At 42.1% G+C, this 13,073-nt stretch overlaps 1 protein-coding gene across 2 annotated transcripts in view; it reads left to right on the top strand.

Annotated features, from left to right (window-relative positions):
- Positions 1-13,073, top strand: part of LOC123757969 (smallish) — a 174,472-nt gene that overhangs the window by 22,637 nt on the left and 138,762 nt on the right. For both annotated transcript variants that reach the window (XM_045742025.2, XM_045742055.2), the window contains exon 2: positions 4,376-4,425. The gene's annotated coding sequence lies outside the window, so the exon portion shown is untranslated. The remainder of the gene's footprint in view (positions 1-4,375; positions 4,426-13,073) is intronic.

Consider the following 13,073-nt stretch of genomic DNA (forward strand, 5'->3'; position numbering starts at 1 on the left):
GATTTTGCGATTTTTTTTTTACCCAAACTTCGCAGGGTGACTGTGACATCCTCTTGTAAGGTCGGTGTTCCATTTCCGATTGCCAAAGTGGTCGCCTTCCGACCTCTTATCTCAATTCCATCCTGGTCTAGCCCTTTCTCTTAATAATTACCTAACCATCAGAGGACGACTGATTATTGCCCGGGGATGGTCATAGGTGTGTGTCTGCGGCGAGACCAATGCTCCCATTTGCTGGGAAAGGCAGATTATACTAATTTCCTATATCGCTAATAACCTGAACGACGGTCTCGCTTTATGCAGGTCGGCGTTCAATCCCCGTCCCTCAAAGAGGTTAGCCACCATTCTTTCCCTTCTTCAACCACTTGGGCTGGACATTGATCCAGTTCGTACATATGAGATGTGCAATGTGCACATGGGATCATGAACGGCTCTCAGTAGCTAACAAGGTTAAATGAATGTTGCCTGAACAAATTACACAATTCAGAGGTCCCAGCACCTGTGTGAGGCCCATTAGTTGAGTCAAACATCAGGTGGGATGTGAGGAGCTTCTGGATACATATGATACGCCGTGCAGAGCAGGTCAACAGTTATAGCCCCGCTCCTGTGCCAGGGAAGTCCACTACGGGCTCGCCATAGCCCGTGCTACTTTGGAACTTTTTGTTCCGAGTAACTGAATCTAAAACAAGGAGGAGGAGGAGGAGGTCAACCTTAAGGGAGAAATTCCTGTGGCATTGGATCCCGTCAAGAGTATTTAATGTGACTTGTTATATTATTAACGGCAGCAGTGGACCGCTAATCTTGGCATGAGAAAGCGCTCACTGAAAGGCTTGGTTCCTTGTAAACAACTATATATATAGATGGCCTTAAACTTGCTGTACATAGACGGCGATATTCACTATGTTAACGAAATGTTAGGAAAGAGCTAAGAGGTCATTTAGACACACAGCAGTCTACCTGAAGGACGAATGTTCTCGCAAGAACACCATCTTGGCTTAACCTGGAATAGCAATTCTCAACACTGTCTTTAACTACCTCTGCAGTAACTACCTCTGCCATAACTACCTCTGCAGTAACTACCTCTGCAGTAACTCTAGAATCCAAAACCCGAGTTGCTGGAGTAGGCCCATCTGGTCGAGGGTCCCGGACCTTGACGCACGTCTCCTCACTGTCAACTTGCTCCAAAAATGGTCCCTAATTCTAGTCAACTTAAGAAAACCGTTTCCCTAGTATATTTAATCAAGGCTGGACGTCAGCGCTGTTTGGTCATTGCTGACTTACAGCACTTTGTGATGCTGTGCGCGCACTTCCTAAGAGATTTATTGTGTAAAATCTATTTGCACTTTTTTATTGTTATCTAGCTTCGCTAAGTTTCGTCCTTTCATTATGTCTTGTTCCTCTGGTCTGGCCTTGTTGTTCCTACTCCCATCCTCATTACCTTGCAGTTATTTAGGTTGAACTCTAGTAATCATTTTTTCCGTTCATGCCTGTAACTTGTCTTGAGTGTTCCAGGAGCCTTCTACACCCTTCGCTCGTCCTAACTCTCGCCGTCAGTATTGCGTCGTCGTCGTCGTCGTCAGCAGTGACGGGAAGTGTGTTCAGTTTACCAGTCAAGGTATTTATATATACAATAAATAGTACTGGTCAAATGTCCTGAACCTTGTAGAATTACTGTCCCATTTTCCTCTTGCCTTACCGTTTCCTATTTGTTGGGTAGTATCCCAACCAGTTTAGTGTCCATTAAATCCATGCAGTGTCCATGCGGGAGGAACCATTAGTTCCTCCTGCTTGTATACCTGTGAGTGCGAGAGTGAACGTGAATGAGTAATAGTGAGAAGAGTCAAGTCATCGACTCACAATCAAGATTCGCGGGTTCTAGCCCTATTGGCAGGCAGGACAGGCAACCCTCTTGGCGGGCAACGAAATGTTGCCCAAACGCTCCGTTTGGGCAACATTTCGTTTCACCTGATGCCTCGGTTCACTCAGCCTTCAATAGGCAACCTGCGGTGGGAGGTGGGAGGGGGGTGTGGTTAGACAGGTGCGTCAGTGTGGGTTCGCAGTGTAGGAAAGTTGGGTGTAGTTAGGGGAAGTGGCTGTTGTTTAAGATTCAGCTTCTCAGAACAAAAAGTTCTTAGTAGCACGGGATATGGTGAGCCCGTAGTGGATTTACCTGGCACAGGAGCGGTGCCGTGGGGAGTAGTGGCGGGCGGTGTAGGTTGTATAGTGTGGCTATAATACCAGGACCAGTGTCACGGGAGGTGAGGTTACCGCTAAGCACCAGAGCTCTACACTCCTGGGTGTAGGTAACCACATCCCGCCGCCACCTGCAGCACAGTACACACACACACCTCTGTGCTTGCCGAGTTGTGCTTGCCGGGGGGGGGGGGGTGAAGGGTTGAGCTTCAGCTCTTTGGTCCCGCATCTCGACAGTCAATCAAGTGGTGTTCAGATTGATGCCTATTGGGCTCTGTCGTATCTAACTACATTTGAATCTGTGTGTAAGGTGTTAGCCTCCTCCACACCTAGTGCATTCCTTTTGTTAACTACTCTTGACACTGAATCTTCTTTATAGTGTCTCTATGGCTCATTTGGGCACTTAATTTTTTATTTTTTGTTTCATTTATTTATTTTTATTTTGTTACGACAATACAAGAAAATATTAGTGAAGGTGCGGGTTACGCAAAATTGTAATTAATTTTGTCAATAAAGATGTTAATAAATAATTAGTCCACCGCGGACATGATCAGGCTGAGTAACGTCACTCGCGGTAAGGGTTCATCCACTCCTGTAACGCATTATATGTGGAGTGTCAGTCATAACGGGGCCCTAGTTGTGATTCCCTCCCTCTCTTTTCCTCCCTCTCTTTTCCTCCCTCTCTCTTCCCCTCTCTCTCTTCCCCTCTCCCTCTTCCCCTTTCCCTCTTCCCCTTTCCTTCTCATAATCCCTAACGCACCCGGCTCGGATCTGGTCCGCATGTTATCCCGATTCTCTGATCAGCCAAGCTGTTACTGCCAACACCTGCACGGCCACTTAGTCTATCCTCTTCCAGTTAAATTAACACTTAGTAGAGGGTGTGTCTTGAGTGCATTACCTGGGTGTTAAGGTTTACTGTTACCAGGAGTTTACCTTAATCTGTTTCTCGCGTTTGTTTGTCTTGGATTTAGTATATTAGTCGTAGGGACCATTTTATAATTATATATATATAATATATATATATAATATATATATATATATATATATATATAATATAATATATATATATATATATATATATATATATTTTTAATATATGGAAGGGAGTACCACCTCTGGCTGGAAGACGGGGGACCCATAGCCTCGGAGGAAACCACACACAACGCATTGGAGGGCCGTGGGGACACTAAAAAAAAAAAAAAAAAAAGCCCCGAAATCATATTAAGATAACCTCAAGATAGTACTGTAACCGACCGGTGCATAGAAAACGTGGATGTTTGTGGACTGTTACTCCTCAATGTACAAATGACAATGTACTATGAGGACCATTACGTAGAAAATGGGACGTGTTACTTGGTAGGGAGGGTTGGAGAGGCTGACAACAGGGCATGACGGCTGATGTTTGATGTTGATGGTGTACATCCGTTTTCTGTGCCGGGTCTTATTTCATGGGGTGCTCGGGGAAACTAATCCACTCTCCGGTTACCGCTGTTGGACCCTCTCAAGTCCCCCCCCGTTGTATACAATGCCACCTGCAACGTGTGCAATGTATGTGATTATTATTATTGTCTTGAAATATACTTCAGCGCATTAAGGATCTCAATATATACCAGTACTGTCATGCCTCGGACGAGGTAGTGGCAAGCAATTGCTGATCTTGAAGAGGCGATAAAGGTATTGGGTGTGTGCCATGGGGTCAGGGGAATGAAACGGGAATGAAACACGGGCAGGTCTATGCTATGGAAGTATTTTTCAGGCTGCAGGCAGCTGTGTGTCGGGGTCGAGGCACGGACGTGCGCGTGCGCATGCGTGCGTGTGTATTCACCTAGTTGTGCTTGCGGGGGTTAAGCTTTGCTTTTTCGGCCCGCCTCTCAACTGTCAATCAACTGTTACTAACACACACACACACACACACACACACACCCTGGAAAGAAACTCCGTAACAGCTGTGTAATTCCCAGGTACCTATTTACTGCTAGGTAACAGGGGCATTCAGGGTGAAAGAAACTTTGCCCATTTGTTTCTGCCTGGTCCGGGAATCGAGTGTGTGTGAGTGTGAGTGTGAGACTGAGAGGGAGACTGAGAGGGAGACTGAGACTTACAGACAGTATGTGAAGGGGGAGAGACAGGAGCAGGTGTCGGGGCTGGATTAACAAGACCTGACTAACGTTACTATCCCCGACAGGTACGACGGTTCCCCACCACACTGGAATCAACGCTGCCTCGCTGCACACAGTAAGTTGTTAATGTTTTTTGCACCGAGGGGCGAGTTTACTGGAGAGCAGCACTCATCCTGCAAGTGAACATAGTGCCATATTAGCAAGTCTATCACCACGCTACAATGGGCGACAAAAACCCGCTATGTTGTTCATCCTTTCACTTGTACCCAAACAGAGCTGGGAATTACTGAACTGGCTCAAGTGAACAGTTTATCGTACAAGATTATAATTTACCACCCATTAAACTTACGTTATCTTGCTAGTGCACATTGAGCACATTGAATACTTCACATGCAATGTGGTAATTTGCTCTTTGACAAGTTAGAGGTATCATCAGGCAACAGCACCGTGACAAGGTAACTAAGGAATGGAGAACAGAGCAACAAATAAAAGAATCTGTGTAGTAATTTGTGGCACTGCATAAACCCATTTTTGTTCTGAGACCATTGTTGAATTCCTTAAAGCACAGACGGGAGAGAGAATAATTTACACGTGAAAAATACAAGGACTGGTCCCACATTTGCAGAGTAGTAACATAACACGAGACCAGGAGGCATGGCAGGATGTGCAGAATACCCCCGTTGAAAAGCAGAGGTACAATAGGTACTCTGAGAGAACTCTATCAATATTAAAGGCCCGAGACTTTTCAACACTCTCCCTCTACCTATCAGGGGAATAATTGGCCGACCTTTCAATTTTCAAAAAAGAACTTAATAAACACTTTCACATTATACCTGATCAACCAGGCTGCGAGCAGCCGCGTCAAACAGCCTGGTCGACCACACCACCAACCAGGAGATGCAGTCTGGTGTATGAATCACAGCCTGGTAACTTTTGAAGATGTTTGTAAAGTTCTCTCTGTCCAGCACAGTGAGAGGTCCAGTTATAACTCTTATGTTTAGAGGGAGAATGTTGAAAAGTCTTGTGACCTTTGATGTTGATAGTTCTCTCTCTGCGTGCCTATTGCACCTCTCCTTTTCAGCGGGGGTGTTCTGCACATCCTGCCATGTCTCCTGGTCTCGTGTGGTGTAACTTCTGTGTGCAGGTTTGGGACCAGTCTTTCTAGCATTTTTCAAGTGTAAATGATCTCTCTTGCACTCTAGGAAATACAAATTTGAACATTTTAGGTGATTCCAATAGTTTAGAGGTTTTATCGAGTGGATTCTAGTAGTAAAAGATCTTTTCAAGGTATCCAGGTCAGCAAAATTACCAGCTTAGAAAAGGGCTGTTGGTACGCAACAATTTTTCACCCTGCAGATAACTACTGTCTTGAAAAGTATCATCATTGGTGTGACATCTCTTGTTTTGAAAGGCTCTTGTTATCCAACTTGTCACTTTCTTGCAATTGTGACGGCTACTTTATTGTGTGTCTTAAAAGTAAGTTCTTCCGACATGACTTCCACCAAATCGATATTATATTGCTTTTTCGTTCTGTAGTGTGGTTTGGTTCAGTATTTTCGTGGCCCATTGAAAGACCTGATTTACATCAGTTTGGAGGGTTGCTCGGGGTCATCACTCTAGATCCTCTAGGAACTAGATCATTCTAGCTTCTCCGGAATAGACCGTTCAAGCTTTTCTTGGATCCTCTTCCGTTTATATTGTTTTAATTAGTTTTGCGTCATCTGTGAATATTGGCGTGTATGGTTTAACTCAAGTAGTGTTAGCTCTCAAGAATAGGCTATCTTGAGGTTATCTTGAGATGATTTCGGGGCTTTAGTGTCCCCGCGGCCCGGTCCTCGACCAGGCCTCCACCCCCAGGAAGCAGCCCGTGACAGCTGACTAACTCCCAGGTACCTATTTACTGCTAGGTAACAGGAGCATTCAGGGTGAAAGAAACTTTGCCCATTTGTTTCTGCCTCATGCGGGAATCGAACCCGCGCCACAGAATTACGAGTCCTGCGCGCTATCCACCAGGCTACGAGGCCCCTCACCAGGCTACGAGGCCCCTCAGGCCCTAGGTCCCAGGACTGAACTGTGGAGCCACATTCCTCTATTTAAATATATATATATATATATATATATATATATATATATATATATATATATATATATATATATATATATATATATATATATATATATATATTAATGTCGTACCTAGTAGCCAGAATGCACTTTTCAGCCTACTAGGCAAGGCCTGATTTGCCTAATAAGCCAAGTTTTCTTGAATTAATATATTTTCTAATTTTTTTCTTATGAAATGATAAAGCTACCCATTTCATTATGTATGAGGTCAATTTTTTTTTATTGGAGTTAAAATTAACGTAGATATATGACCAAACCTAACCAACCCTACCTAACCTAACCTATCTTTATAGGTTAGGTTCGGTTAGGTAGCAGAAAAAGTTAGGTTAGGTTAGGTAGGTTAGGTAGTCGAAAAAACATTAATTCATGAAAACTTGGCTTATTAGGCAAATCGGGCCTTGAATAGTAGGCTGAGAAGTGCGTTCTGGCTATTAGGTACGACATATATATATATATATATATATATATATATATATATATATATATATATATATATATATATATATATATATATATATATATATATATATATATATATATTAATAATAATCTATTCTCTTACTCTCTTTCTCTTTCTTTCTATCTCTCTCATCTTTCTTTTTCTTTCTTATTTGTTTTCTTTTTCTCTTTTTTTCTTTTTTTTCTCTTTCTCACTTTTTTTTTTTTTTCTTTTTTTTTCTCTTTTTTTTTCTCTCTCTCTCCCCTCTCCTACATATACTGATGAAGTAATCCGGTTCATAGGGGATTTCAGCATTACACATTTTTTATTGACCTTCCCAATCAAAGAATTATCTGACCTTTAAGCTCTATTGTTCTTCTGGTCTGCCCTTCACATTGTACTCCACCTCTGTTTGCTTGCTATTACAGTACATCAATATCCTGTTGGAGACAGTATCAAAGTTCCTCTGGCAGTCTAGTAATATGCAGTCCATCTTCCTTCCCTTCAATTTCTTGTCTGATATTATTTATTTCAGTGTGTAATTTTGTTATCAGGAGTTTTCCTTCGTTGAAATTATTCTTTCAATTTGTTAGCGAGTTTGTTGTCTCGAAGGTATTATTTTGCTCAATACCTTGGCATGGTATGCCAGCTATAGTGCTTGCATGTGTGTGTGCACACTTGTTTGGGCTTGCAGGATCAAGTTTTAGCTCTTGGACCCCGTCTTTCCAGCCGTTAGTTATCAAACGCAATGTCTCCTGACCTATTTTTCTACCTATTTTCATATCCGCTGGTAAAATTGTAAATGGAGTTTGCTTCTACAAATTGGTCATTTAGTTCATTCCATTTTCCTACTTCGCTAAAGTGTCCTCCTTATATCTAGCGACATAAGGTCCAGGTCTTTCAGTCTTTATTCATATAGCATCCATTGTAATTCTGGGACGAGTCTCGTTCAAACATTAGTACGTGTTCAACCTTCCTTGTGAGAGTTTGTGATCTAAATGCATCATTATCAAGGCTTCTTATTTTTACCAATGTAGAGTATGCTGTTGATGTTATTCTGCTGATGTATGCTGCTGGAATTAGGTTTGGTGGCATATCGACTACCAGGGCTTATTCTAAGTCTTTATGGGAAGGTAGTTTCCCTTCACTGTGTACTATCCTTCTGGTCTCCTGTTTCCTATTCCCTGTTTGCATTATCTTACACTTGTTGGTGTTGAAATCCCGTAGCCATTTATCAGACTCCGCAAATTGTTTGTCATGTTAGAACATCTTAAAAGCCTCGTATGTCTAGACACTTGTCATTAATTTGTCATCGTTTGTAAACATCGGAATATGGGCCGAAACTCCTGTATTTACGTCATTTAAAATATAAATAGTATGGATCCCCTCAGAGGTCCTCGAGGTGCTCCTCGTGTTGCCCTGCACCAGGCTGTCTTCTCGCCCCTTCACTTGATCTGTGTGTCTGTTAGATACCGTCTTGTGTCAGTGCTCCTCTAGTTACGGGCTATTCATGCCCGTGTCACCTCTTCGGTGGCTTAGTCTTAGTCAATCAATCAGTGCGCCTCAGTATACTCCTGCCTGCCTGCCTCTTAGTGCAATAAGTACATCCTCTGTCCTGTCTTTTCATTACTTTACCATAGAACTCCAGGAGGTTTGTTAGGCATGATTTGTCTTCTCTGAAGCCATGTTGACGTTTGTTTACATACCTAATTTTCTCCAGGTGTAGTTTTATCCTTATTCTTTCAAATAGTTTGCAGGGAGGATGCTTTTCAGTGATGTATCTGTATCGAGTGACACTCTAACCCCCTTGTATGTTGGTAACCCATTTGCCATCTTCCAACAGCTGGGCAATTCTCCCTTCACAACCGAGTCATTTAAATATCAGAGCTAGAGGTATACAGAGAGCATGTGCAGATTCTTTTAACACCCATGGTGATACAGTGTCAGGTTCCATGGCTTTAGTTTCACCTGGGAGTTGTTCTGGTTCAGTTGTCAGCACTCCGTGGAAAGTGACATTTAGTTCCCGCAAATTTTCTTGTCACTTCCTGCATGTGCTCCGCCCCTTTTGCATAATCTTGATCACTTGGTCATTCACTGTAGTTGTTCTTGTAGATGAATATAAAGTCATTTTCATGGTTTTTCTGATGTTCTTGTATTTATGTATTCTCTCCTAGTGCTGTTGCATCATTCAGTTTCTCTTCTCTCCTTTGTCTCTTATTCACTTCCCTCCTGCTTTGCGTTTAAGCCTCCTTGTCTATTTTCCCCCATATTGTTGGGGTGCGTGCGCGTGTGTCCCCCCTCAGCCTGCATCATACAGTATGCGCAAGCATGTGCGTCAACAACTGCATACGAGTTTCTGACGCACAACTGTATGCACTGGGTAATGGGCACATGCATGTGAATTAATATACTGCAGGAAGGAGGCCGCCAGGGCTGACTGTGGCATTTCCATGCATGCAGCGCAGGCGCCTCCAGACCTGGATAGTGCTGGCATCCTACTCTCCTTGTGGGCAAAACCTCGTCCACCTTCACTCCCTGTCAGTGGGTGGGTTGTGCGCACCCACCTGCTTATCTGTTTGTGTCTAAAGGGTCGAGCTTTCGCTCTTGGGCGCCGCTTTTCTAGCTACTTTTCTCGTGTACTGACTCTTGCTGTATTGTTTTTATCGTATATGTGTTCTTTCTGGTAATTTGAACATCATATGCATCGAGAAGTGGCATCAATCTTCTACCGTTGGTGTTTGTGAATTGAATTGATCCCCTAATTGTATGTGTTTAGCATTTAAATCCCCAAATATGATTGTAGGTGTGTGATTGTGTTCGCGCGCACATAATCACACACCTACAGTCTTAATTGGGGATTTAAATACTAAACACAAACAATTAGGGGGATCAACTCACAAACAACCATCGGTAGAGGATTGTTGGCACTTCTCGATGCATATGATCATCAAATTATCAGTAAGAGTCAACCAACGCAAATATATGGAGGAGTCCTAGATAGGTGCATTGGCTTTAACCTGTCATACACTACTCCTGAGACTGATATTATGGATGACTTAATGTCTGACCATTTAGCCATAACAGCTAACATAAACGTGGCTAATGTTGACCTACCTGGCACTAAGTTGAGTAGACGCCGGCTAACAGTAAGGAAAGAACAAGACAAATTCTTTATAAGACAGCATTGAACACTGGTATAACAATTATGAGCCTGAGAATGTACAACAGTTTTATGATGACCTCATAAATAAAAGCTATGAGGCCATCAAAAATAGTGAGTTACCGGTACGTCTTTTGGTGTAAGCAGGTCAGACACAACCAGTACTATGATGATGCTAAGCTGAAAGAGCTTAAATCAATTGCTAGACAGACAGGTAAAGCATATAAGAGCCTTAGAACTCCTCAAATGTTAAAACTGTTTCAGGCCGCGCTTGCAGCGGCGAGGGAGAGAATGACTGAACTGAGACAAAATGAATGGGAGGGTTTTGTTAGTGGACTTAACCTGCATACTCCCCTAGGCAAAGCCTGGAAAGGCATAAACAAAATTATTGGTAAAAATAATAGACAAGTTTCACACCCAAACCCGCTACAGAAAGCCAATCAGTTAATTACAAAATGGGCTCAGGTCTCCAGCTTTGGAATGTTACCAGCTAGCACTAGGGAGAAATTGCAGGCGAGGTCCACAGGCAGAAATGCTCTCATTAACTTCATGTTGAGCAAGCAACATGATGAATGTGATGTTCCATATACAGATTATGAATTGGATGCAGCGGTCTCCAGGGGCAGTAGCACTGCTCCTGGTGAGGACGGCATCACCTATGATATTCTCAGACTCCTACATCGTGTACCCGGTAACACATTATTAGAATTGTTTAATGCGAGTTATGCCACTGGGCAGTTGCCAGTATCATGGACCACCAGTCTTACGGTACCTGTACCAAAGCCTGGCCAACCTGATGCTTTCCGTCCCATCTCACTGACCAGTTGCATGTGCAAAACCTTTTGAGAGAATGGTGCTTAATAGATTATTGTATAGAGTTAAAGAGCACATGTCACCTGATATCAATGGTTTCACACATGGTAAAAGTGTACACAACTGTATCACAACCTTTCTTACTGTTCATGGAGATAAAAGGCACAAGTACATAACATTTCTTGATATAAAAAATGCCTTTGATATTGCTAATAGGGAAGTGATTATGTATAAATTAGCGAGAATGGATATAGGTGGACAATTATTACAATGGATACGGGGCTATCTTACCAACCGGAAGTCCTCTGCACTGGTCCAAGGCTACAAGAGTGAAACTAAATTAATGCAACTAGGCACCCCACAAGGAGGAGTACTTAGTCCTCCCTTGTTTAGCAGTAGTAGGCATCGATCAGTCTCAGGAGACTATGGAGTTGCGCTCTGATGTCGGCCTGGTCTAAGTGAGCTAATGTTCTAATTAATGCCTTAACTAAAATCAATCCCGATTAATCTGGCAAACATCACTATCAGCTATGCAGATGACATCCTTGTGCATACTAAAACCCACCGCGAAATGCAAACAATCTTAAATTGTATACATACAGCTTTTGAGAGCCTTGGTCTTGTAATAATCGCCAATCATAAGGTCTCTGATAGACTATCATTCGCCAGCTTCAGTCCTGCAAAATGGCAAAGGTATTGATAGACTGGAAAAAAAAAGCAAAATGAAGTACTCAGAATTATACTTGGCTGTCTTATAACTACCAAAGTTCTCAATATGCGGAAAGTATTAAATATACCTAGCATTCAAGATAGAATATTTGAAATAAATATGATGGGACTAAAGCTTCTGCGTGGTAGCAAAAACATTGTCAGTTGCACTGTTAGAACACATACGTAATGGAACTAGCGAGTCTAAATGGATTCAAAGAACAGCCACTCATATTACAATGATGGGACTGCATGATGTATATACAGATGAAAGAGTACAGCACTTCCTTCCACCCTGGCAGATAGTACCTTTTGACATCCTGACGCCTGCATACCCCACCAAGAAACGAATCACAAGCAACCCTCATGCTCAGCTTGCTGCTAAATTAAGCACCATAGAACACATTCACAATATACAAACTAAAAAATCATCGCACAGACCATATACACTGACGGATCACCCAATACAGATACAGGAAGGGCAGGAAGTGCTGTTATTGCTCATCGGCCCGATGGCAGCACAATTCAAAGGATTATAAGAGTTAGTAACTGGGCATCCACAATGCAAGCCGAGTTGGTACCAATACTGGTAGCACTCGAAATTGACAACACTGAAGTAGACAGCTTAATTATTTCCGACTCCCTTTCCTCACTACTAGCAATAAACAGTTTGCAATCAAGTAATAACGTGCTTGTCTCAGAAGCCAGACATAGATATATAAGAATACTTAGCAAGAGGGTAAATATAAAAATGTTGTGGATTCCTTCTCACATTGGCCTGCAGGAACATGACAAAGTTGACGCCCTTGCTAAGGCTGCAGTAAATAAAGACAGTATTGAACGGAATCTTGAGTTATCAAATAGGTCCCTTAAAAGTGTCATTAGACGAGAACTCCTGGATGAATTTGAAGAAAGTAGAACAGTGCAAACTGGAACTAGTAGGTCCATTGTTCATCACAATGAAATGTGTGAAGTAAAACATGTGTATGGGGGCAAGTAACAAAATAAGCAGACTGACACAGTTCACAGTTCGAATAAGACTTGGCTACAAGTATCTCTGACAGTTCGGCTTGTATAGGGATCTAGATGAAGTAAAGTGTGAGACACAGGGACACACACACACGAACACTATACCTTGGATTGTAGTAAAATTGATTCATTTAGAGAAAAATTTATTCTCACCTTGCATGAAATGGCAAACCATCTTATGGTTTGATAAAATACCTGAAATCCTTGCACTGTATCCATATTTCGCTTCCAATAGATAAACAACATGTGAGATTAAGAAATAAGTAGTGTATTGTGAAGACTAATAATAACAAACTATTGTTATAATAAGCTCCTCTATTACTGTAACATCGCAATTGCTCAAACAATTATGTATTAGTGATAAGACCTACAATTAATATATAATGATTAACTGTAAATATATAGCTATCGAAATAGAACATTCTCTGTAACTAGTTGACATTATAAGGTGTGAAGGATAGATGAAAATGTAATCACCGTTGAGGTCTGA

Source organism: Procambarus clarkii, chromosome 22 (assembly GCF_040958095.1).
Source record: "Procambarus clarkii isolate CNS0578487 chromosome 22, FALCON_Pclarkii_2.0, whole genome shotgun sequence".
Taxonomy (NCBI): domain Eukaryota; kingdom Metazoa; phylum Arthropoda; class Malacostraca; order Decapoda; family Cambaridae; genus Procambarus; species Procambarus clarkii.